This window comes from Pangasianodon hypophthalmus, chromosome 7, assembly GCF_027358585.1.
Source record: "Pangasianodon hypophthalmus isolate fPanHyp1 chromosome 7, fPanHyp1.pri, whole genome shotgun sequence".
In the NCBI taxonomy this organism is placed as follows: domain Eukaryota; kingdom Metazoa; phylum Chordata; class Actinopteri; order Siluriformes; family Pangasiidae; genus Pangasianodon; species Pangasianodon hypophthalmus.
Genome location: NC_069716.1, coordinates 19,089,891 through 19,113,085, shown reverse-complemented (window position 1 = coordinate 19,113,085; position 23,195 = coordinate 19,089,891). Strand labels below are relative to the sequence as shown.

Sequence of the window (23,195 nt, the reverse complement as noted above, 5' to 3'; positions counted from 1 at the left end):
CCTACAATGCCAAAAATGCAACAGTCCCCATCTATTTGAAGGCACCTATCAAATCCCACTTTGCAAGACATCCCCTTTGAGACTTCACCCACATCTATCATAATATAAGGAAGACATGTATCAACACTTTTGGTGGAATGAAGTTCTCCTGGCTGTCCACAAAATGACTGAAGACCTACCTCATATGCTAAGTAAAGACAATTAACATTTTCATAAGCATTAATTAAAAAAACTATTTTTCAAGTATTGTTGTTGCTGTACCAAATAATTGAACTCCTCTCTAACAGGGTTTTAGCTTGCTAGAGTTCTTAAACCCTGACCCAGTTGTACAAGCGTAAGGATATATTTTTAATGGACATGACAAAGCACTCCTGTGTGTTGCTCTGGATAAGGGCTTCTGACAAATACTATAAATGTTATTGTGAATATGACTAATTCTAATATTGCACAAGCACAAGTCTTGTAGCATGGTTATTTGTGGCCTCCCACTTGTTTAATGCAAGACTAGAAAAAAAGATGTATGTTGTTTGGAAGGAGTACCCACTTCAAAGATCTGCCAATTAGCAGGAATCCAGCTAAATTAGCAGGCTCAGCAATAAACAGCAAATAATATATAGAGGGAGTACCACTCAACAACGCTAGCCACAAGCTCCACCAGTCAGGTAGTTGGTGGGGAATGTGGAATATTGAAAACACAGAAGGGGGTACTGACTTGGTGGGAAAAGAAATGAGGTTAATGTGCCACTCACCATATGGTGAATAAAAACTACACAGTAGTGCAGATTATTACAAATACTACATCACATGTCAACTTATCAAATGCCATCAAATGACCTTACTGGAAGATCTTGGCATGTACGCATGTGCACAAGGGGGTATCCAGGTGTTTTACACTGCCCCTTGTGTTTATCTCATATAATCACAGTTACATAATTTAGTGTTCTTAACTGCTTTGTTAATTGCATATTTAGTGGAACCATTTCACTTTGCCAGTAAAGCTGTGCCACCTCCGATATGAAACATTGAAATATTAAAAAATCTTTGTGATACTAAAGATCTGTCATTAAATAAGAAATATAAATCCCTAACTACAATTTAATTATAATTAAAAGCTACAAAATCTTTGTTGCCTGATCAGAATTGTGTGGACATGTCAGACTGCATACTGAGTGGCAATGGCATCTCCCTGGCACCATAAACAATACATGAACAGTGCAAGTGTTAAAAAAACATGTATGAATGACAAAGCAGAGCTTCCATAGTTATTTTGTTTTATACAAGTTGCATTATGAAGACATTGCATGGTGTTGGTATATTTTGTATATATTTCTAGCAACACAACGCTCAAGGAAATTGGCAAAATAAAGTACGATTACGATCTGCATGCAATCCACTGCTACCTTCGCTCTTCAAGCTAGGTTAAAAGGCTATACTGATTAATATATATTACTGTACTACAATGTGCAGAGGCAGCATGCATGTCATACCTGTTTTAATAGAATGGTTTAAAATTAGCTTTACTATCCTCACATTTAACAGCCTACTGTCATGCTGCAGCAAATGACTTATTATCCATTTAGTGTTGTCAGATTTGCTGGTGAAAGTTGGCAAGATCATATTAATTTTGTCATATTTTTCCATTTATAACCTCATGAGATTTTATCATAGAAATTAATTAGGGTTAATTAGAACAAATGCAACTTACCTTTTTGCAGTACTAGGTAGATCACAATGGTTAAATCTCTTTCCTTTTAAAATAGAGATTAAAAACATTACCACAAACAAATACCAATACCACCCAAGATTGTATATAAAATGCTAAAAATTCAGACACAAAGAGGCTGAGTGAGCAGTAAAGAAGTCAGCTCAGTTTTTGTGACTGGGTAGCTGATGTAAGCAGATAGCTAATTCTGATTGGGACTTGGTGAGACTCCAAACATAATCTCACAAATGTTAATCGGCCAAAAAAAAGGTCAGAAAAAAGAAATTCCTAAATGTGTACAATAAATGATTGTGCAGTCAAATGTAAATTCACTACAGAAGCTTTAACTAAAGGTAAGAAGCTACTGAAATATAAGTTGACAGGAGCTAATGATTTCCTCACTAATAGTTCCTTCCGCACTAACCCTTGCTGCGTTCAAGGCAAAGTTGCAACTTGTAATTCTCTGTCTACAACTGGTAGGAAACACCAAAAACACCCCTGAACTTGTAATTTCAACTCGTCAACTTGGGGTAGTTTTCTCAACTACTAGTTCCTTCCCCATTTACAAAGTGATGTCAAGTCAACATGGCCGTGCACACTTTGAACAATGCAAAGTTCCCCTTCTCTACTTTAAAATTAGTTTATAGCAGTATTGGCGTAAGATCAGTTAATATACAGACACAATACTTGGTTAAATCTATAACACTAACCATACTAATCATTGTTTGGGAAGGTAATCATCAACATTAGAGTTATCACTAACATTAGCCGATTAGTTTGTTGCTAAGCTACTCGCTATTGTACGCTGGTTAGCTTGTTGCTAAGCTACTCGCTATTGTCTGCTGTTGTTTGTGTACTGCAATTTCAGTCCAAAATGTCGCATGAATGTTTGAAGGTCACTATAGTAGAACAGTATAAATAGCCACTCAGGCCTGTAACTGTAAAAGTGCGGTTAAAGCAGCTTTTTTATGAGTTTTACATGCTCTGACGGAGAAAACAAAAGGCACACTTTCATGGAGGTGTCCATGTTTTTTTCAACTTGAGAAATGATGGGTGGGAAATTACATTATTACAACTTGCAAATTACCACTTAAAAGGTAGCATGAATGCAACATAAAGAAGTAACTAAACAATCCTGGAACTATCCTGCAAAAAAACTACACTTCATACAAATCTACACTTCTTTGTGTCAAGCAAATGCTGATTGTTTCAGCAGGAAAGTATAGCATTAGGGTTTGGACAAAACACAAATAATACTTGATGAAAACCAGAACTTGCTCAAAAGCAAAATGGTGTAGTTTGAGGATCAGTTAGCAGAAGAATACGTGGTTATAAGAACTCATACCTCACATCCACACGCAACATGTAGTACTGTTTTGAGCTTTGAAAAATATAAAGCAAATATGAACATAAACAATGGGTATATTAAGGTAAAATAAACTGCCTGGCAAGCAGGCTTATCTCATTGGGTTACTTTTCAGCAACATGCATAGAACTGTGTGTATTAACACACCTGTGTGTATAATGACCTACTATGGGGGCCCTATAATATAAAAAATGTCCATCACAAGAAATTAATGGACAAAATCCCTAATTTAGGGGGTTTACTGTATATAGCATCCATTTTAGTTTATAAGTGCTTATCTAGGATCAAGGTAGATTTAGGTGGGTGCAGGGTTGGGCTACATCCCTAATGCTCACCTCAAGGCTTTTTTAAGACTTTAAGACTTCCAATTATCAAGTACATTATTTACATCACACGTATCAAGCTGCCTCGTTTCATTCGGCTCGTGTGAACTTGGGGGGAAAAAAAGGTGAAACAACCCATAGTACCTACTACTTAACATTTTCACACTATCTAGAATTCACACTGTAGTGTAGCTCACATCTCAGTGCTGGAAAGCTGCTTAAAATCAACGCCTGTGTGCTGTGTTTAATGTCACACTCACATCTAAGACCAATCCAGAAACATGTCAGATGTGAGCAGTAATATAAACATAAATGACTTTTGCTGGAACAAGGACATATACAAAATAAAATCATGACTGTTTTCATGATCTTTTTTTAAGGCACAATCTAACATCAAATAGTCTTGCCATATAAATAATGTTGCCATAAAATACCTTTATGGCAGTTCCACTAAAATGATTAAAACATGTTAATAATAGGGGAAAATTACACCTTATGTCATAAATGCTGAACAACTTTTCTTTTCCTCTTACTGCAGTAAACCTTCAGCAGACTACTTCATTGATTCTCACCTCGAGATCTCTATACTTATAGTGTAGCTATCTTAGTTAGTAGCTTTCAAACAGAAATGGGAAAATGTATGATCCCAAATGGTTAATCCTGTTTCTCACCATAGCAGCTGGTAGCCAATAAAATGTGATTAAACAAAGGCATGCATACATTGTAAAACACATTCATAATAATAGTATTATAACTGCTATCATCTAATAGCGCATATATTTATATAATTTATGCTACCTCTTCTGTTAGCTCGTCCTAGTCTAATCTCAGAGACAAGACTAATTGTGTTAATCTGTAGAATATTATAAATAAATTACAAAAATGAATATCCATAGATTATGGTGATTTGGGGACTCACTTTGACACCCCTGACTTAGCTGTATATGGCCAAAAACAAACAAACAAACAAACAAATAACATTTACAGGTCTACAGGACAGTATTGAGCAACAGACACACTATCAGAATCATGGATATCTCTTCTCTTCATGGATATCTGGATGGCTGTGCAGAAATGAAAAGTGAAATCAAATTTAAACAAAACTCATGGCAGGGAAACTGCAGTTCTTCATTATGATACATATATTTCATTAAGTATGCATGATTGTAAAAGATGCCCACCTGACATTTTGACTGCACCCCCAATCAAGACAGAATAAATCTGGCCCTGGAATACATAATTAATAAAGTTTATTAGTGGTGAACTCAGGGTATGAGTAGTACAATGGTGCGTGTGTGAACAGGGCGAAGGTTGTGGGATGGTGCAATTTTTTTAAGCCTCTGCCCACCAAACTGTCTATGCATGGGCCTAGATAAGAAGGCTCTTCAGTGAAGCTTGCGTTTGATGAAACAGCAGTGGTCTGCAGAAGAGCGCCGTCTTTGCAGCAGGAATTAAAAAAATACATATACATTCTGGATTACGTCTCAGGAACTAATACTGTGTTGGAAATGCACCTAAAGTTTCTGAGTTCCTGAAAAAGTTGCTGTAGTGGAAATGCATTTATAAACCTCTTTTACCCTCCTCTTTTACCATCCTCATATCAATTTCACTTCCCTTACCCTTGGGGTCTGAAGTGGAGGTGCTGAAATTGATAATGATGTGGAATCTTTGGGTATTTTCTTTCAAATATACAGTCAGTATGCATATACAGACACATTATATATATATATATATATATATATATATATATATACATATATACACACATCTGCCTTTGCCACAGTGTAGATGCACACACATTACAAAACTGTTCAAAAAAGTAGTAGAAGGACCCTAAAACACGATCATGACATTTGATTTGAGATATTGCTTATTCCATGTATTCTAGGGGCTATCCAAAAATTTATGAACACATTTTGCTTTCCTGCCCAAAAACATTCAGACAAAAATGATGCATTATCCAAAAAATCACACTCTTTATCTTTGACTCCAAAGCATTCTATAAAAAGGCACTGAAACAGATAATAGTCCAGTCAGAAGAATTTACCATTGTTAAAATGAACTATGTACAAATATACAATATTTACACCCAACATCCACTATCAGTAAGGTCAACAGGACAGCCAGACGCAGACCCCTGTTCCCCTAAACCATGGTGCAAATTGCTACCAGTGGGTATATAGCCCTGCAAGATGCTAAGGCTGAGGTGGAGGCCACAGCACATATTTTCCCTAATCTGCACATGATGTACAGATGAACTTGTGGCACATCCCACATGTGATGCTTCGAATAATTTCTGTGCTCACACAATGGCACCTGGCATGTTTTCCCCCTGCTGGAGATTATGCTGAATCAGGACAAGATGGATTTTGAATCTCCCTCACCAGTGATGCGGGTGTCTTAGATCTGGGAAGACACTGCCTTCTCCCTACATGAGGCTTCACCAGGGCATAACCCAGCTCGTCGAGGAAGATTCTCCTCCGATTCATCTTGCCAATGTTCCATCCATGATTTATTGCAGTCCAAATAACAAAAGCATGTAAGTGCTGCAATCAATGGTATGAAACATAACTACCAGGAGCCACTGGGTAGTCCGTCGGCTTTTGCTTTCCAAAGCTGTCAACCCCACCTTTGGTCTCATTGTATCGTAAGACCGTTTCAGGCTTTCTGTCCTCTCTGTTGCTCACAGCTGCATCTTTACAAATTGTGCTCATAAGAAGGACATTTTCAGTTTTCTTGGGGCAATAAGACAAAATTGCAGTGTCAGTGAATGCAAATATAGAGGATATTATGTTCCTTGTCATCACTGCAAGACACTTTTTAGGAAGCTCTGGTTTGTTTTTCCTTATTGTTCCCAGCATTGTTAGTTTGTATATGAGGAGCTCTTCCCCTTGGTTGTAAGATATGAACAAATTATCAAATGCAACTTGATGACCACATAGGCCCTCAGTCATATCCAACACAACCCTCATACCTTGTTTTTTTTTCAGGTGCTTGCCCTGGAAATTTGCATTTTCCAGCCATAACTGGTTTTGAGTCACTCTCAGCTGTTTGTCCCCTCTTAGTCCTGTGATACTTAGCCATTTATTAAAGTCACCTGCATGGTGTTTGGGTGTAAATTCTATGTACTCTAGCTCTGGGGTGTCTGCAACTGTAAGTGTTTTTGACTCATATTTCTGAATATTGTGTTCTTTAAGTTTCTTGGTAATTGTCATACAAATGACAATTATTGTCAATTTATTGTCATTTCTGCTTCTGTTTAGATAGATATTAGTTCTGTCCAGAAAAATGTCATCATCATTTTACTTGACAATATTTTGGGTTTTGTTCACATTTAAGTCTACCTGGAACATTTTTAGAAATTTAAGTAGGTCTGTTACACTGGCAAATAGCCAGATCAATGTTTCCAGAATTTGAACTGGCTCACATTCACACAAAATTTTGTCTTTGTAAAGTGCCAGAAGATTTGTGGGTATACCACATTTTTGGAGGCTCGGCAGTCCTTACCACTGAGGTTCTCTATGGAATGTGAATCAAGCCTTTAAAACTTCAGCCTTTAATAACAAAGTCACAACACAGTTACATACTTCAATCACAGATGGCTTGTGGGGAGTGCAAGTCCATCACCAGGATGCTCGTCATTTGGCACCAAGCTGCTAATTACGCCTCTAACAATGTTGCTTCCTTAACGACACAGCGCCACTTTATGGCCAGGTTGAGCCAAGCTACTCAGACAAGAAGCAGGGCAGATGCTGGATGTGACATTTGGAGAGCAAAGCCTATGTTTTAGGAAATCTAGGGAGGAGGAAGAAGACAGCTGTTTGCAAAATTAGGGAAAAAAAGCAGCAGGTATTTGTGAGCCACAGAGAGAGGAATGTTTTGGAGCATGCAGAGAGTATGTCAGTGTGGGGCTCAGACTGCATAATTATAGCCATGGAGATAATGGCATTATCAAGAACAGTAACATCTGTCTCTCACAAACCAAGGGGTGTAGATGCTACTCGGTTTGATGTATGTCATGGGAAAAATATTGCATTTTGATTCTGGTTATCCTTGTGATATATTAATAATATTGCATTTATTAATTTTAACCACCATAATGGTGAACATAAGGTTGTTGTGGAATAGAATATAACGAGCACCTGACATAAAAGGTTCTCTTTTAAATAAAAAAAAAGTTTCATGAACTCTTTGCTTTCAGTCCCCTAAACAACATCTCAACAATAATAGAGCTGGAGGAGTTTAGCTCTACCACTATTCATTTTATAATTGTGACATCCTCCTGAAAGTAAGAAGTCACCCCGGGAGGTTGTTGTGTAAATGAATCAGCACAAATGTTGGCACGCAAAAGAGATACATTTCATAGTGATGCCACTGAGTTCATGTTTTTCAATGTTCAGACTAATAATTTCATCATGTACAAGCAGGAATGAATAACAGTAAGAGGAGAGCATAACAGAGAGGGAGAAATGGGCGAGTCTTCGAAAATGCTGTTAACTGTAGGTCATCAGACAAATATGTTACTATTATCATTTCAAAATCTCAAATATTTATTGAATTCCCACCCACCTCTTTGGCTTTGAAGCATGCCATCTAGGTACAGACACAGTGAGAACAAGTGGGAGTTTCATTTCACATTGCTGAAGTCTTTTAACAGGAGACAAAAGTAATTAGATGCAATAGCAATACTTCATTTCTATCTATCTTAGGAAAGAATACACCTTGGTGAATTAATGGCTGTACTAAAGGCTGATAGTGTGTTCTGTCAGATTTTGGACACAAATTCTGGAGTGAACTATGAGATAAACTGTCTAGGGGTCACCGTCATGTTTTGACACAACCTTAGTATAATCTCATCAGCGATGGTGTGAACAATACTCATTACATCAGCCTGAACAAAAGTTTCATCCAGAGGCTGACTTGTTTTTCCTTGTTATCCATAAAACTAGCCTTATACTCATAGAAGTAATAAATTACCTTTCTTATTTTATATTTAATTGTATAAGAACAACATAAGCCAGAAAAGTCATACAGAGAAAATCACAGATTTGTGTAAAGTTCAGACATTTCCTCTCTACATCTTTATCATGAGACATTGGGTTTGAGATCTTGCTTGATATGGCTAACTTATGCTGGCTCTTGCTCCCACAGCGGCCTGTGTAACGGGATGCGGCATCAGCTTCAGTACCAACACACCCCAGTGGCTTCTGCTTTCCCAAGTCATGCCTGTGGGAGGCCTCTTCAGCCAGATGTTCCTCTAGTACCCATTCCACCAGTTATTAGGTCTGAGGACAAACCTCATATGGACTCTTCTGGCCTTGCAGAAGGAATTTGTGGAAAAAGCGGAATTCTTCCAAACACACACACACACACACACACTTGTGGTAAGAACTAAGCAAGACAGGGTGCATGTATGTCATGTCATATGCCAAGAATAAATATTGAGGGACTGTGAATGAAAAATCAGAGTAGAATATGTCATTACAGTGCTATATGTGTGTGAGAGAGGATTTGAGCGAAAGAGGAAGGGAGAAACAATGTCAGATCAGATAGAAAGAGTTTGAGCATGGTGGTTGTGTGTGTGCGTATGTGTTTATACACTCTCATGTGTGCCATAGCGTGTGTGTACCTACCCCATGCTCATGTGGGTAATCTAAGAGATTTAGCATATCTCCCCAATCGCAAATAAATATTCAACATGGCATCTCACATCTCACCATGTAGAGTGTGGTTTGTCTATGGTCTCTGTACCTATAGTGGTGTTATTCAAGATAACCTGCTCTGGTTATTCAGAGAACACACACACGGCAGATATTCCTTTGGCTTTAGGCCGATCTACCCCTCTGGGGCTGATAATCACAGATGTTTGCTTGGTTTTGAATCTCTTCAAATGAATGATTGTACAGGAATTCATTCACCATAATTTTTCAGACAATACCTTAAGGACTTCGGGGAATGTGCATGGTACTCAGCGAAGACATTCTAAATTGTTGTCAAACTGCCAGTGATAACAATATGGGCAATTAATATGTTATTTTCCATGTTGTAAGGCTTACTGAGGGGGTAAATTATGCTTAAAAAGTCTGCTGGCCAATCCCAGTTCTATACTATGCAGGACAGATACAGATAACTGATCTCACACACACACACCAGATGCCCTACATCATAAGCAGCTGCAGGTCTCCACCCTTGATTCTGTCTTACATTGTAGTATTTTCACTTACGACAGACCTTCACTTGCTGACTCTTACCTTGGAGCAAAGAAAGAGAAAAAGTACATAAGATAGACCTAATTACTGACCCCTAGTAGTTTGCCTCTATTATGGCTCAGAGAGAAAAATTATCAGATGCCACCTGCTCAGCCTAACAAGGACACTAAACGTGTCTGTTCCACAGCACCTCTAACGTTGTGCACACTGACTTCTTACTTAGCAAACATGCATTTAACTCAGTTTGAATTTATTTAACTTTACATTCAGCTTCATGTACCACAAGCTTACAGCAAAACAAGTTATGCTGAGATACTTAATTGTTTGCAGTATAGGCCCAGATTTAGGGTTTTCCCACTTTTTCTGGAACTTTCTGAATTACACCACTTAGTGTCTTTGAAAACACTCAGAGTAACAGTAGATGTGAAATACTGACACATAGATTAGGTGTTATCAAAACTGAAGCACATCCAGCAACATTGGCAAGCGAAAACATTTTTATCCCAGACGGTTTGGCTGCCCCCAACTGTGTAACTCAAAATTTAATTGCTGCTTAGACAATGATCTGTCCAACAGGGTCTACTTTAGCTTACTCTGAATTCACTATATGAAAAAAAAACAGAGCGACAAGAGGGAGAAAAACAAGGAATCAAGATGTTAAAACAGAGAAGAGAGAACTCTCTGTCCATGAGGTCCTAGGTCACACAAAGCCTAGAGAAATATTGATCTTAATTTCTGGGCAGTCCAAACATTTACCTCGTAACGGAATGGGTTTGTTGCGATAAACTCCCTAAAAATCTAGTTTAAAGCTTCTCGGCAAGCGTTTGAACTAAGGCGTATATCTCTCTCTGTCTCACCTTTTCACACATGCCTGTAACTGATTGAACCACACAGACCAGCCAAATGGGAAATCAATTTCTACTCAGGGCGGCTTGTCGACTGCAGCCCCCACCTTATCAAACCCTGTCTCTCCCATCGACGCCATCTTACACACTTAATCACCTCCCTCTGTAAGATTTAACTAAACATAGAGCCTATTTGAATATGGCATTGGTCCATGGTTCTCACAGTGAGATTTACATGTGAGGATTACAAGCCTATGAACTCACGATAGCTTTGGACTGAATGTAGTGTGCTTTTGATTGTTGCATTTAAAAATGCCCATCGTCTCTCATAATCTACATCGAGGCAGCGAGACTAGAAGAGGAAGATAGTTTTAAATTGTATGTCAAAATAGGGGGACCTCTGACATCCAGTATCAATGAAACATTCATTATTTTTTAATAAAAACCTGGGGATACAAATCACAGAAAAGATACATGTTACAAAATCTGATTTGTTTAAAGCAATCCCAATATGTGGTAGTTTATATAAGTAAAATCTCCTAATTATGTAAGTAAATTCCAGACAGACTTTGAACTATTAATCACAAGATAATGACAAACACATTTCCTCTTACATCCACAAGGCTGTCTTCCACTAGACCAGCAGCTTGACACATTCTGGTAACATCACTTATTTTATTATAAATTTGTATTACCTGTATGTGTGAAGCTTCTATAAAGCAATATCAAGCGACCATTAATCATTGTATCAATAAAAGCAGTAAAGTCATTAAAGCATTTATGGGATTTGATGGAGAGTGTTCACAATGTTCACAATGTATTTAAACTTTCAAGTCACAAAACAGCATATGGAAGATGAACAGAAGATATGCTGAAATAACAGCACTGCCACTGGTAGTGGTTGGCCACACGCTGCTGCTGAGTGCCTCTACTGACTCAATCAAAGCAGGTCTCAGCCACCTGGAGCGAGGCCAGTGCAGCATATTTTGCAATCAAAGCAAAAGGTGATGTCAAGAGGAGCTCCATTTTGTATATTTGCCCCCTGGTCATTATTCGGCTCGACTGATGAGCAAATCAGGCTTAATTGCTGCAGGAAAAGCCGCAGTCATCTGCTGGGATGATGTGGAGGAAAATGAGGTTCCGTTAAAAGCTGACCACACAGCGGTTGGGACTGTCTGCTCTTGCCCTTGGGCATCCGTGCTGCTTCCTTGTTCACCATATCCCGCTCTTTTCATGTGGGTGGTAAACACAAAACCACCTGGAGACTGACATTTAAAAGTGGGGTCAGTCATTCACCCTGGAATTCACCATGGTCTCTTTAGATTTCTCCTATTAATCTTTTTAGCAGTGTGGTTAATGAGTCAGGGTGAATGCCATCTTTAGCTCAAGGGAAGACCTTAGAATCAATCCTGTCTTTTTATGCATATCACCTTTCCATTACATACTGCAGCAGTTGAACTTTCTGAATGGTTAAAAACCACTGTCAAGAACTAAGCATCCCAAAATGTGAGACTGGTATCCACAATCTCTTGATTGCGTTTTTCCTTTCCACTTATCAGGCAGGAGTTCCTGACCTAATAATGGTAACAGTAATTACCTTTGCTGATTGCTGGCTGAAATTGTGCATGTATTGTACTCCACGTATTGTACAGAGCTCTGCTTTCTCAGGCTTTAGCCCTTTAATCTCAATAGAACTTTGATCAGCCCTCTGATCAGGACCTGCAGGATAATTAAAGACCTTCCACTCGCAATGTTCTGCAGGTGGGCACATCACCAAGGTTTGCACTGTCCAGTCACTATGTTAGCAGGCCACACAGTATTATCAGCTCGAGCTAAACCAGAGGAGCTTTTCAACTCAAGTGGGTTTTTATTGTCATTCCCCTATATATATTGTATACATCGCAACGAAATGCCATTTCTCCAGGACCGTGGCGCAACACATAACAGTACAGTACTACAGTACACAAGACTACAAAAAGTGTAAAATACACAACGGTGTGAGACAATAAGTACACAGACACAGAAAAATAAATACACAGAATAGTGAGTACATAGGACAAAAGCTACACAGTGCAGTGACAACAGATGGGCTGTAAACTACTGGGTAGTGTAGCAGCAATGTAGCAGCAATGTTAGCAGTAAAAAAGAGTCTCATAAATAGAAAGTGTCCAATGCAGCCACTTTTGCCACCTTGCCATCATTATCGTTTATGAATAGCAACAATATATGTAGCCTTAACAACTTAGAGTCAGATTCCACATTAAACAAAAGGATTTCAGCTCACAATTATAGATCGCTTATGACTGTCCTTGATTTTGCTTTGCAGTTGCACTGCTGAATGTATTTGAAGGTATGCAGCTTATTTGTGTGTGCATGTGTGTTGTTGGGTAAAGGGGTGAGGGTTAGAAGGGTCTGAATTGAGAGAAGGATGCAAGCAGTGTTGCACAACAACTTCTTTTCCTCATACATTTCAACACAGAGTAAACAAGTGGTTCTCACAAAGTCTACTATTAATCTGTCCTGTACTCCCTTGTTGGGGAGACCCCACAAGCTAAGGGGCACATACACGCAGAGCTAAGGTTTGCCATATCTCACAAATCAATTCCTGGCACCCAGACCTGGCAAAAGTAAACAATGGCACAGCTTAATCATAATTAATAGTACACTTTCCTTTTATACTGTAGATGCATGTCAAACAGTGGTGACCAGACAGTGCAGATTACTGAAGATTTGCAACACAGGAGGATTATCCAAGAATGCCTGACTTTGATCTCTTTACTCGTAGCTTTGGATTTCAGGTAATTATTCAAAGGAACATTTTTTCTCCACAAAGTGAATGATGTATGGCTCTAATGATTTCTTAATTTTGCACTGTAAGACAGCCTTATCTTGCATGAGTGTGTCTGAGTGTGTACACGAGTATGTGTATTTCAATGTGTGATAAGTCTGCTATACACAGTGGAGAGGTGAAGATATATGCTTGTAACTATTTTTTTTTCTTTTTTTTCACAGCAATAATTTATGTAACAAATATGTCTCCTCCCTTATTGAAGCAGTATCACCTGCATACTCCTTCAAGCAAAAAAGTTCATAAATTGCTCTAAATAACATAACAGGTCAACACAACGCACAATGAGCTCACCTTTAGTTAAAGGCTTACTTAGAGTACCAGTAACATAGTGCTTTGTATAGTGCAGTTGACCTGACTGAGGATGGCACAGTGGTGCAATGAGCAGCATAGCTGTCACACAGAACCAGACGCCTGAGCACCCATCCTGAGCATGGTTTACTTTCTGTGTGGGGTTATACATGTTCACCCCTTGTCTGCATGCGTTTCTTCTGGGTTCTCTGGTTTACTAGAAATATTGCCTTTGGTGTGTGTGTGTGTGTGTGTGTGCGCGTGTGTGTGCATGGCCCCTTGCAATGGACTGATGTCCCACTTAGGGTGTATTCCTGCCTTGTGCCCAGTGTTCCCAGGATAGGCTCCAGATCGAACGCAACCCTGACCAGGATAAAGTGATGAATGAATGAATTGATTGAGCATTGAGAGAATATACAGTAGTTGGAGTATGTGGCACTAACACTGAGATTTAAAACATAATAGTTAAAGTCATCAGAGCTTTTGTTGTATCTTAAGTAATCCGCTATGCTGAAGAAAAAAAAAAATCAAGATCCCTTATTTAAAATGAAATACATTGTGAAACAGACAGGAAATCTCTTTCCTTCCTTTTCTCATTGTCCAAGTCTGCATAGACCACAGGTTGCATGCTACAAAGAAAGAGATGAAAGATGCAAGATGAAAGTGTGCCTGCATGTAGGTCGAGGGAGACAGCAGAATATAATCTCCAAAGCGATCCCATCCCTAACTTAGCGCGGGCTATAAGGGTTCCCCTTCTGTTTTTTAAGCGCCATCAAAGCTCTTCAAGCAAGGTGAAAGGACAAGCACAATGCTAATGTAGCTGAGGCATCAAAGATGATCATTATCTGCTAGTACATAGTTTGCAACCTGTTTCAGGATGTGTCAATTGTGTAGTTGAAGCCTTGTTGTCATGCCTTGCTGTATAGCTTTCTTAATTCAAGTGTGGCCAGATGATGGTTTTACAGTTTGGGCTTAGTTCGGCCAGGTCCGTGTTTTAGTTTGGCCCATATGCACCCAAACAGCCGTGACATGATAAGACAGTCATGTAGTAAATGAAAAAGCATCTCTAGAGAGGAAGCTGCTATTCTGCACCATTTTGGGTTACATGCTGAAGGTCAGTGATAGAATAGTGGCTGATTAAAGTATTAAAAAAAAGTTAATTCTCAGCTACTTGCTGTAAGTAACTGGACCATTACAGACATTAGTAGACATATACCGATTAGCCATAACATTAAAACCACTGACAGGTGACATGAATAAAATTGATTATCTCATTACAATGGCACCTGTCAAGGGGTAGGATATATTAGGCAGCAAGTGAACAGTCAGTTCTCAAAGGGGATGTGTTGGAAGCAGGAAAAATGGGCAAGCATAAGGATCTGAGCGACTTTGACAAGGGCCAAATTGTGATGGCTAGACACCTGGACCAGAGCATCTCCAAAACAGCAGGTCTTGTGGGGTGTTCCTGGTATGCAGTGGTTAGTACCTACCAAAAGTGGCCTAAGTAAGGACCATCAGTGAACCGGCGACAGGGTCATGGGCGCCCAAGGCTCACTGATGCATGTGGGGAGTCTGGTCTGATCCCACAGAAGAGCTAATGATTGCTGAAAAAAGTTAATGCTGGCTATGGTAGAAAGGTATCAGAACACACAGTTCATCGCAGCTTGCCGTGTATGGGGCTGCGTAGCTGCAGACCAGTCAGAGTGCCCATGCTGACCCCTGTCCACTGCCGAAAGTGCCTACAATGGGCACGTGCGCATCAGAACTGGACCATGGAGCAATGAAAGAAGGTGGCCTGGTCTGAAGAATCACGTTTTCTCTTACATCATGTGGCTGGCCGGATGCATGTGCGTCGCTTACCTGGGGAAGAGATGGGACCAGCATGCACTATGGGAAGAAGGCAAGCTGGCAGAGGTAGTGATGCTCTGGGCAATGTTTTGCTGGGAACCCTTGCATCCTGGCACTCATGTGGATGGTACTTTGACACATACCACCTACCTAAACATTGTTGCAGACCAAGTACCACCTTTCATGGCAACGGTATTCCCTAATGGCAGTGGCCTCTTTCAGCAGGATAAAGCACCCTGCCACACTGCAAAAATTGTTCAGGAATGGTTTGAGGAACATGTCAAAGAGTTCAAGGTGTTGACATGGCTTCCAAATTCCCCAGATCTCAATCTGAATGAGCATCTGTGGGATGTGCTGGGCAAACAATTCCGATCCATGAAGGCCCCACCTCACAACTTACAGGACTTAAAGCATCTGCTGCTAACGTCTTGGTGCCATTCCTGACATCTTGAATCAGGGCACTAAAGATTCAAATTTATTTATAAATCTGCAGTATACAGCTTCTGTAAAGTTTTACTTTTTGAGCATCAATCATAAAAAAAAACACAATACACAATGAACTGAGTGACCTCTTGGTGTTGCATCTGTGAAGTGTTTATGTTTTGGTGGATTCACAGCTATTCTGCTGCTGCACTGGCCACAGTACCGCCCTTAATACCTGTTTAAGGTACTTGGTGTTAAAGTATACTTTATATTGGGCTAGGTCCAACATGAGCCAGTGCTGCAGGAATGCAGGGGGGATGCCAGAAGAGCACCTCCGCTATTCCTCTAAGTAAATAGGAGTTTAGGGTGCAAATGCCATGCCAGTTCAACTGAGACAGAAAACTTAGTTTTTCAAAGACTAGAATCCAAATGTTGTGTTATAGGCCTTTATATGTCAGTGATTTATGGGGAACTGTTATGGGAAATTTTAATAGCTCATATGAAGATTCACTGGATTTACCCACTAAAAGGGATTCATTGGGAGCAAGCACCGTACAGATTTAGATGCCTGTTAAAGGTACAGTGTACATTTATTTATTCATTATACTTATATATTATACTATATTTTTTATTTATTGTGCATTTATGCACTTTGTCTTATTAAATTTTGGACTATCAAATAGGCTTGTAAAGAGTCATCTGATACTCCACTTTTATAATGTGTACATTCACAGCACTGTAAACCCACTGTAAGTGCAAACAGAGATTAATCAAAACACAATAATAATTTTACTGAACATGTCACAAACACCAGTGTTTAAAATCCTTCTCTGGTGTAAACACGTGGTATAGGAATTTTGACCAATTCTTATGACAGTGCTGGATTCAGAAACTTGTGATAACAATTGAATAAATAAATAATTGAGGCTAAATTCACACAGGGCCTTTAGGGCCTTTGGGGTGATTACACTGTTTACACGGCTTAAAGACATCACTCTGAATACAGAACATGCACACACACATCGGTCCTGTTAGGCTAAATGAATTACTTTAGATGGAATGAACTTCAGGGATATTTTTATTACCCTCCAATGTCAGTTTATTCAACCGTGGAATGTCCAAGATAAATTAACAGCATCAAAAAGATGTATATTGCATTTTTATTAATTGCCCATGTGAGCAACAATATTTACAAGTAACTGTGGTTGGGTGCCAAAATTAGATCATATCACATCAGAGTTAAGATAAGGAGGAATTACAACTATGGGCTAATGTTTCTATGAGACATTTTGATGGTAGTGGGTTTTGACTGTTGGAAAAACAGTTAAAATCGAGAATCAAACAAAAACAGCAACACACACACACACACACAATCAAACAAAAACAGCAACACACATGCACACACACGTGCACACACACACATATATATGTATGTGTATATATATATATATATATATATATATATATATATATATATATATATATATATATATGTGTATGTACACACACACATATACACACATTATATATACACACACACATTTTTTTTTTTTCAGGCACACATACATCCCTGCCCCTCCCACCTTATAGTTGATATGGGTTGAGACACACCCAAATGCCTGTATAAGGTTTTAATCAAGGAGAGAGACAGAACAGTGTCCCAAACAGCTCTGCCAGTGGCGGCATCAGCCTTGAGCTGGCCCGTTTCCCTTGCCCTGCTCTTTACGCATTACCTAGCACCACCTGCTGGCTAGATCTAAAACATCACACTGTTCAATAATATAGTAGTCAGGGCATTTCATTTACAATCTTTCATCTTTAATAACCCCTGTTATAATTCACTGATCATCTCCATAGAAAATGAGACAGATTGCAAAGAAACAAATAAAAAATATAAATGATAAAATTTAGAGCATTCTGTTATATGGGTCTCTCTGCACATTTGCTGATTTATCCAGGTAACAGAACAGTGTATCTTAACATGTACGATTCATAGCAGCCTAAGTGCTTACTAACTCAGTATGTTATTGGAATTGAAGTTTTTTTGTGTACAGAACCCTAATATGAGTTCTATTTCACTGCTCCTAACCTCCAGTTTTTGCAATAAATATTCCTGTCATACAGCCATCTTTTGTTTCTTCTCACCTCGTACATGTCAGACGTCACGTACACCATATGGAGCTATCTGCTTAGCAGCTTGTGTACCTTAGCAGAGCTACAGGTAACCTGTTCTCCACATAATTTATTAGCATAACTAACTGCACTGTTTGCTATTTAACTTGTTCTGTGTTGTTGCTCTTGTAACACCACTTACCTCTCTGGTGCAACACCATTTCCTGCAAGCATGCCACTAACACAGTTGAGTGGTTTTTCCCTCGGCATAACATTCACTTTCATTACTGAGACGGCTACGTTAGCTGAATTCTGACAAGTTGCAATACCTAGGCTGGAATCAGGTTTCACTCTATTTACCCCAATTCACCCCACCAGGTTAGGGTGTCTCTCAGTGTTATCCGCTCAAAGTATTCCACATCCCCAAGATCTAGGCAACCATCGGGCCTGTGGCTACTTGTTGCTATTGATGTTTAGTGGTTTTTCCTCACCATACCACAAATTGTTCATTGTTGAATTAGATGGTTCCACACACCTGACTGGTAGCTGACTAGCAGGCCGAAATGCTGCTAGTGTGGTTGATTGGGTTTCCTTTACCATAACATGCACAGTTTATAGCTGGCTCTTCTAGTCATCTAACTGATGGGCCTGTGGCTAACTGCTGCTAGGATGGTTATACCTCTATCTACTCAGAGTATTCCACATCTCCCACTGACTGACTGACTAGCAAGCCTGTGGCTATATACCACTTGACTAAAAACCATGCCATGAACCCACATAACTGGTTCATGTTGGTGGACCTGCAAGATGCCTATTTTCATGTTCCATTGATTCCAGAACACAGATGCTGTCATCCAAGGACAGACATTCCTTGACACCACAGGTGTTTTTTGAGAAGCTAGTATGCATCCCTGAGCAGGTCTGCTGTCCCAGATGGATGACGAGATTTGGCACCCTCAGCCAGGTCACCCATGCCTGTGGATTTGGCCCCTGAGGCCTGCGATCTAGCAGTCCAGGAAACACTCCCTGAATGCAAAGAACCCATAGTATACAGGTCATGTATGCCCTTGTATTATGGTGGAAGCTGTCCTGTGGATCTGGTGCACTGCCCAATTCCAAAAATACATTTCTCCAGAAACCGCTAGACAGCAACTAGTCTCCACATACAGTAAACATGTATGTGGCTGCCATCTAAAAGCACTACAGCACTAAGGAAGACATTTCTCTGATCTTTCTGGAAGAAGAATGTTGCCTCTTTTGACTCAGCTTGGGATCTCCCCCTTGTGCTGGACTCCCGTAAGGCCCCTCCTTACAAGACTATGCAAGATGCCATTCTGAAATAGATGTCTCTGATATATAGTGACTACTTCAGTAATAAGTATGGGAGAACTGCAAGCTCTGGCAACAAGCTTGCCTTCCATGCGTTGGTGGCCAGATGACTGAGATAACCTTGTGGTCGAACCCAGGATTTCTGCCGAAGGTCATATCATTCAATCTTGTAAATCAAATGACTTGTGTCTCATGAAGGCAGTACTATAGTACTGGAATTGGATGGCAGCTATCTGATCTTCAGAACAACAGTTCATATGTCACAGAGGACACAGGGGGCTCCCTTGCATAAGCGAGTCTGGCTAACTGGGTGGTAGACGACATCATGCAATGGCCTACAGACAGGTAACTTTCTTTTTTAAGTATCAAAAATAACAATATAAATCCTGTAACACACTGACTCCCTTACGGTAATGGACTCTTGCCCAGGCTTTACTTCTCACTGGATGGGGCGCAGAGGAGAGAGTGGGTGCTCTCTTCATTAGCTTGGCACTCAAAAGCTATTTGCCAGGGGGAATAAAAAGCATGGTGTCTGTCCTTGCATGCTCTGATTGTTCTGTGACAAGAGGAGAGGTAAAAGTCTGTGTGCCCAGAATAAAGGGCCTCCCCCTGGCAAAGCTCATAGAGAGAGGCCCTCCCACATGCTTGGTATGGTTGTTTGGCTGTTTTCAGAGCTCAGGGTGAGCAGGTCCAAACCAGGGGTGCTGAATAAAAGTGAATAAAAAAAGTGTTATCAAGAGAACATCAGTGCTTACAACAAATGAAATTATGTTATAAAGTTTTTAATTTCAAATTCTATCTTCAGTTTTACAAAAATGTTTGCTTTCCAAATGCTTTCTAATAAATGAGCTCCCCCACATTTTTAATGAATCAGTGAGATCGACTGTTTCCACTTATGACAACCTGGCTTTGATTCAAAGCATAGTGAACACAGTCTGCATCTACTATTATGTTGATAAAACATATTCTGGTTTCCCTTCACATGAATGAATCTCAACAAGAAACACACTGTATTGCCATATGGTTTGACGTGTTTTCATTTTCAAGCTTTCTTCCTTTCTCCCTCTGTTGAACTCTTGCCAATGAAGGACAGTCAATTTATCAGATGATCGTTTACCTTGTCTCTCCCCCACGTTGCTAGCTTTTGGCTGCTAGACAGTATGGTCAGACAGCTACATTATTTCAATTTGAGGACAGGGAGGCCAAAGCATATTAGGTGTCTGGCCAGAAAACTGGAAAAAATAAAAATTCATTGTGAGATCACATAAACTGACTAAAGTTGTACAGTGTCTTAAGTTCGATCTCTCTCTATTCAGCCTCTTTGACATGTTTTGTCTTAGGCAATGCTATAGCATGTCCTGCCCTTGTTTTGTAAATAGTGTGGATTCAGAGCCGTGTCAGTCAGATGTGCACTGACCTGCAGCAGGTCTCAGTGTGACAGCTATGCCACAGACTTGGAGGTCCATCTGCACTTCGGTGAGGTTTACGATCGTATTTCTAAGTTCAGTCTGGGTTGAGTTTAGTGTCAGGTAAGGGCCTCATTCATTTAGGTTTATGGTCTCATTTATGGCTCAAATGTCAGTTAAGAGTAGAAGTTCATTTTCTTTAAAATATTACTCGGTGATAGCAAAGTCAAAAAGTTAAAGTTGAAGATCAGACTTGGATCTGGACCTGATTACAGGTGAGATATGCCTTAAAATGTAATAAGAATGCGAGAGCAATTTGAGGCATTATCTAAAGTGCTTTGCTTAAGTATTCACCCCCACACTTTTTCCACATTTTGACAAAAGTTATATTCATGAAAAATGTATCATTTGCCATGTCCACTGATAATGTCATTAACACTACTATAGCAACTTTCAAACTAGGAAGTGGAATTTCATGTGGCAAACACAGACGAGAGGAGTGATGCGAATAGTGGAACTTCCAAGTGTGGTTATACTAAATATAAACACTCTTGGAACACCACTGGACCAATCGTATTAGCGGACCAGAACTAACTGTTGTATAAATAGACTTAATTGAGACTTTTACCATGTGATTTACACAATATGTCTAATATTTGAAGATTCAGAATATTTTTATTGCGACATAAAGCCAAGTTTAATTTAGAAAAAAAAATTAACATTAAATATTTATTGCTTGCATTAGTAATCAACTATTATTCAATACTTGGTTTAATACTAGGTAGAACCACCTTTGGCTGCAGTTACAGCTGCAAATCTGGTATATGTCTCTATCACCATTGCATGTCTGGAAACTCCACCCCACACTGTTTTGGTGGCACAAGGGGCACCTACACAATATTAGGCAGGTGGTTTTAATGTTATGGCTGATCGGTGTATATATATACAGAAAGTCAAAATTAATTATTGGTAAGCAAGTATTTCAAAAACAAAAATCAAAAACTGAAAAACCAGCTTGCATAAGTACTGAAAGACACAACTGACTTATAATTGGCCTTCACTTGTGAAATATTAAAACAGCTCCCATTTTCTGAACAAAAAACACCTCAACTGTCACCGAACAGACTGACAGTCTGAAGGAAAAGAGTGAAAGTGAAGACTAAGGAGCATTCTAAGGAAGTCAAAGATAAGGCAACAGAATTTCATAACTTAGGATTAGGGTGTAAAATTATATATCTAAGAGGCTGGGCATTCCAATAAGTACAATTGGATCAATAGTGAGGAAGTGGAAGCTGTCACCCAAACACCACAAGACCGTCCCTCAAGACTCAGCACAAAAACAAGACAGAGGCTGGTGAGGGAAGCCACAGTGAGGCCAACAATCACTCTGAAGGAGTTACAGAACACAGTGGCTGGGAGTGTAGTGAAGGTGCACCAGACATCCAATCATTTCAAGAGCTCTGCCTAACTGACTGTATGGAAGGTGTATGAGACTGTATGGGAAGCACTTTGTGTGGTGCACACCCAAAGCATGCAATACCTCAATTAACACTGTCCCTACAGTGAAATATGGTGGTGGTAGCATTGTGTTCTGGGAATGCTTTTTATCCCCAAAACCTGGGCTTTTTGTCAAAATTGAAGGGATAATGGATGAACCAAAATACAGGGGAATATTACAAGAGAACCTGCTTCAGGCTGCCTAAAAAAAAAAAAAAAACTAAAGCTTGGGAAAAACTTCACCTGGCTTTTTTATGCCAGTCTTGGAGTAGGGGCTTCTTCTTGCATCACAGCCTTTCAGGCCATTGCGATTTAGGACTATCTTAATGGTGGGTGTACATACTCTGGTACCTGATGCCTTCAACTCCTTCACCAGTTCCTTTGTTGTTGTCTCGGGGTTCAGGTGAACCTTTGGGACCAAAGTTTGTTCATCTCTTCCTGAATGATGCAGTGTCTGTGTGCTCCCAAGAGTTTTATATTTGCATATAATGGTTTGGATAGATGCTCATGGAACCTTCAGTTGTATGGAAATTATTCATAAGGAGGAACCAGACTTGTGGAGGTTCACAATTTTTTGTTCTCTATAGCACATTTAAAGTCAGCAAGTGTCAACTAAAGTGCTGCACAGTAAAATCAAACAGTATAAGATTGAAATAGAGAAAAAATAAAATAAAATAAAATAAAATAAAATAAAATAAAATAAAATTAAAATAATAATAATAATAATAATAATAATAATCACTTCAATAATAGGATGCATTTAAATTTAACAATGGCTTGGAGTTGGGGAAAAAAAAACTACCCGTCACGACTGAGTTTATTTGCTCAACAAATTTTAGGGCAGAATCAAAGATGACACCTTGTTTTTTTTGTACAAGTACAAGATGTACAAGTAAAACAAAGTAGGGGCCACGATAGAGCCCTGGGGTACTCCATAGGTAAAAGTATCTGAAGAAGTTTCCAATGAAAGTATTTTCCAAAGAAAGTCCTGTTATT

General features: G+C 39.4%; 1 long non-coding RNA gene across 1 annotated transcript in view; it reads right to left on the bottom strand.

Moving 5' to 3' along the window:
* Positions 1–376: 376 nt before the first annotated feature.
* The window catches only part of LOC128318640 (uncharacterized), a 27,952-nt gene continuing 5,133 nt past the window's right edge, over positions 377–23,195 (bottom strand). The window contains exons 2-3 of the long non-coding RNA XR_008302061.1: positions 4,573–4,618; positions 377–1,748 (exon numbers count right to left, since the gene is read on the bottom strand). This is a non-coding gene — a long non-coding RNA (uncharacterized LOC128318640). The remainder of the gene's footprint in view (positions 1,749–4,572; positions 4,619–23,195) is intronic.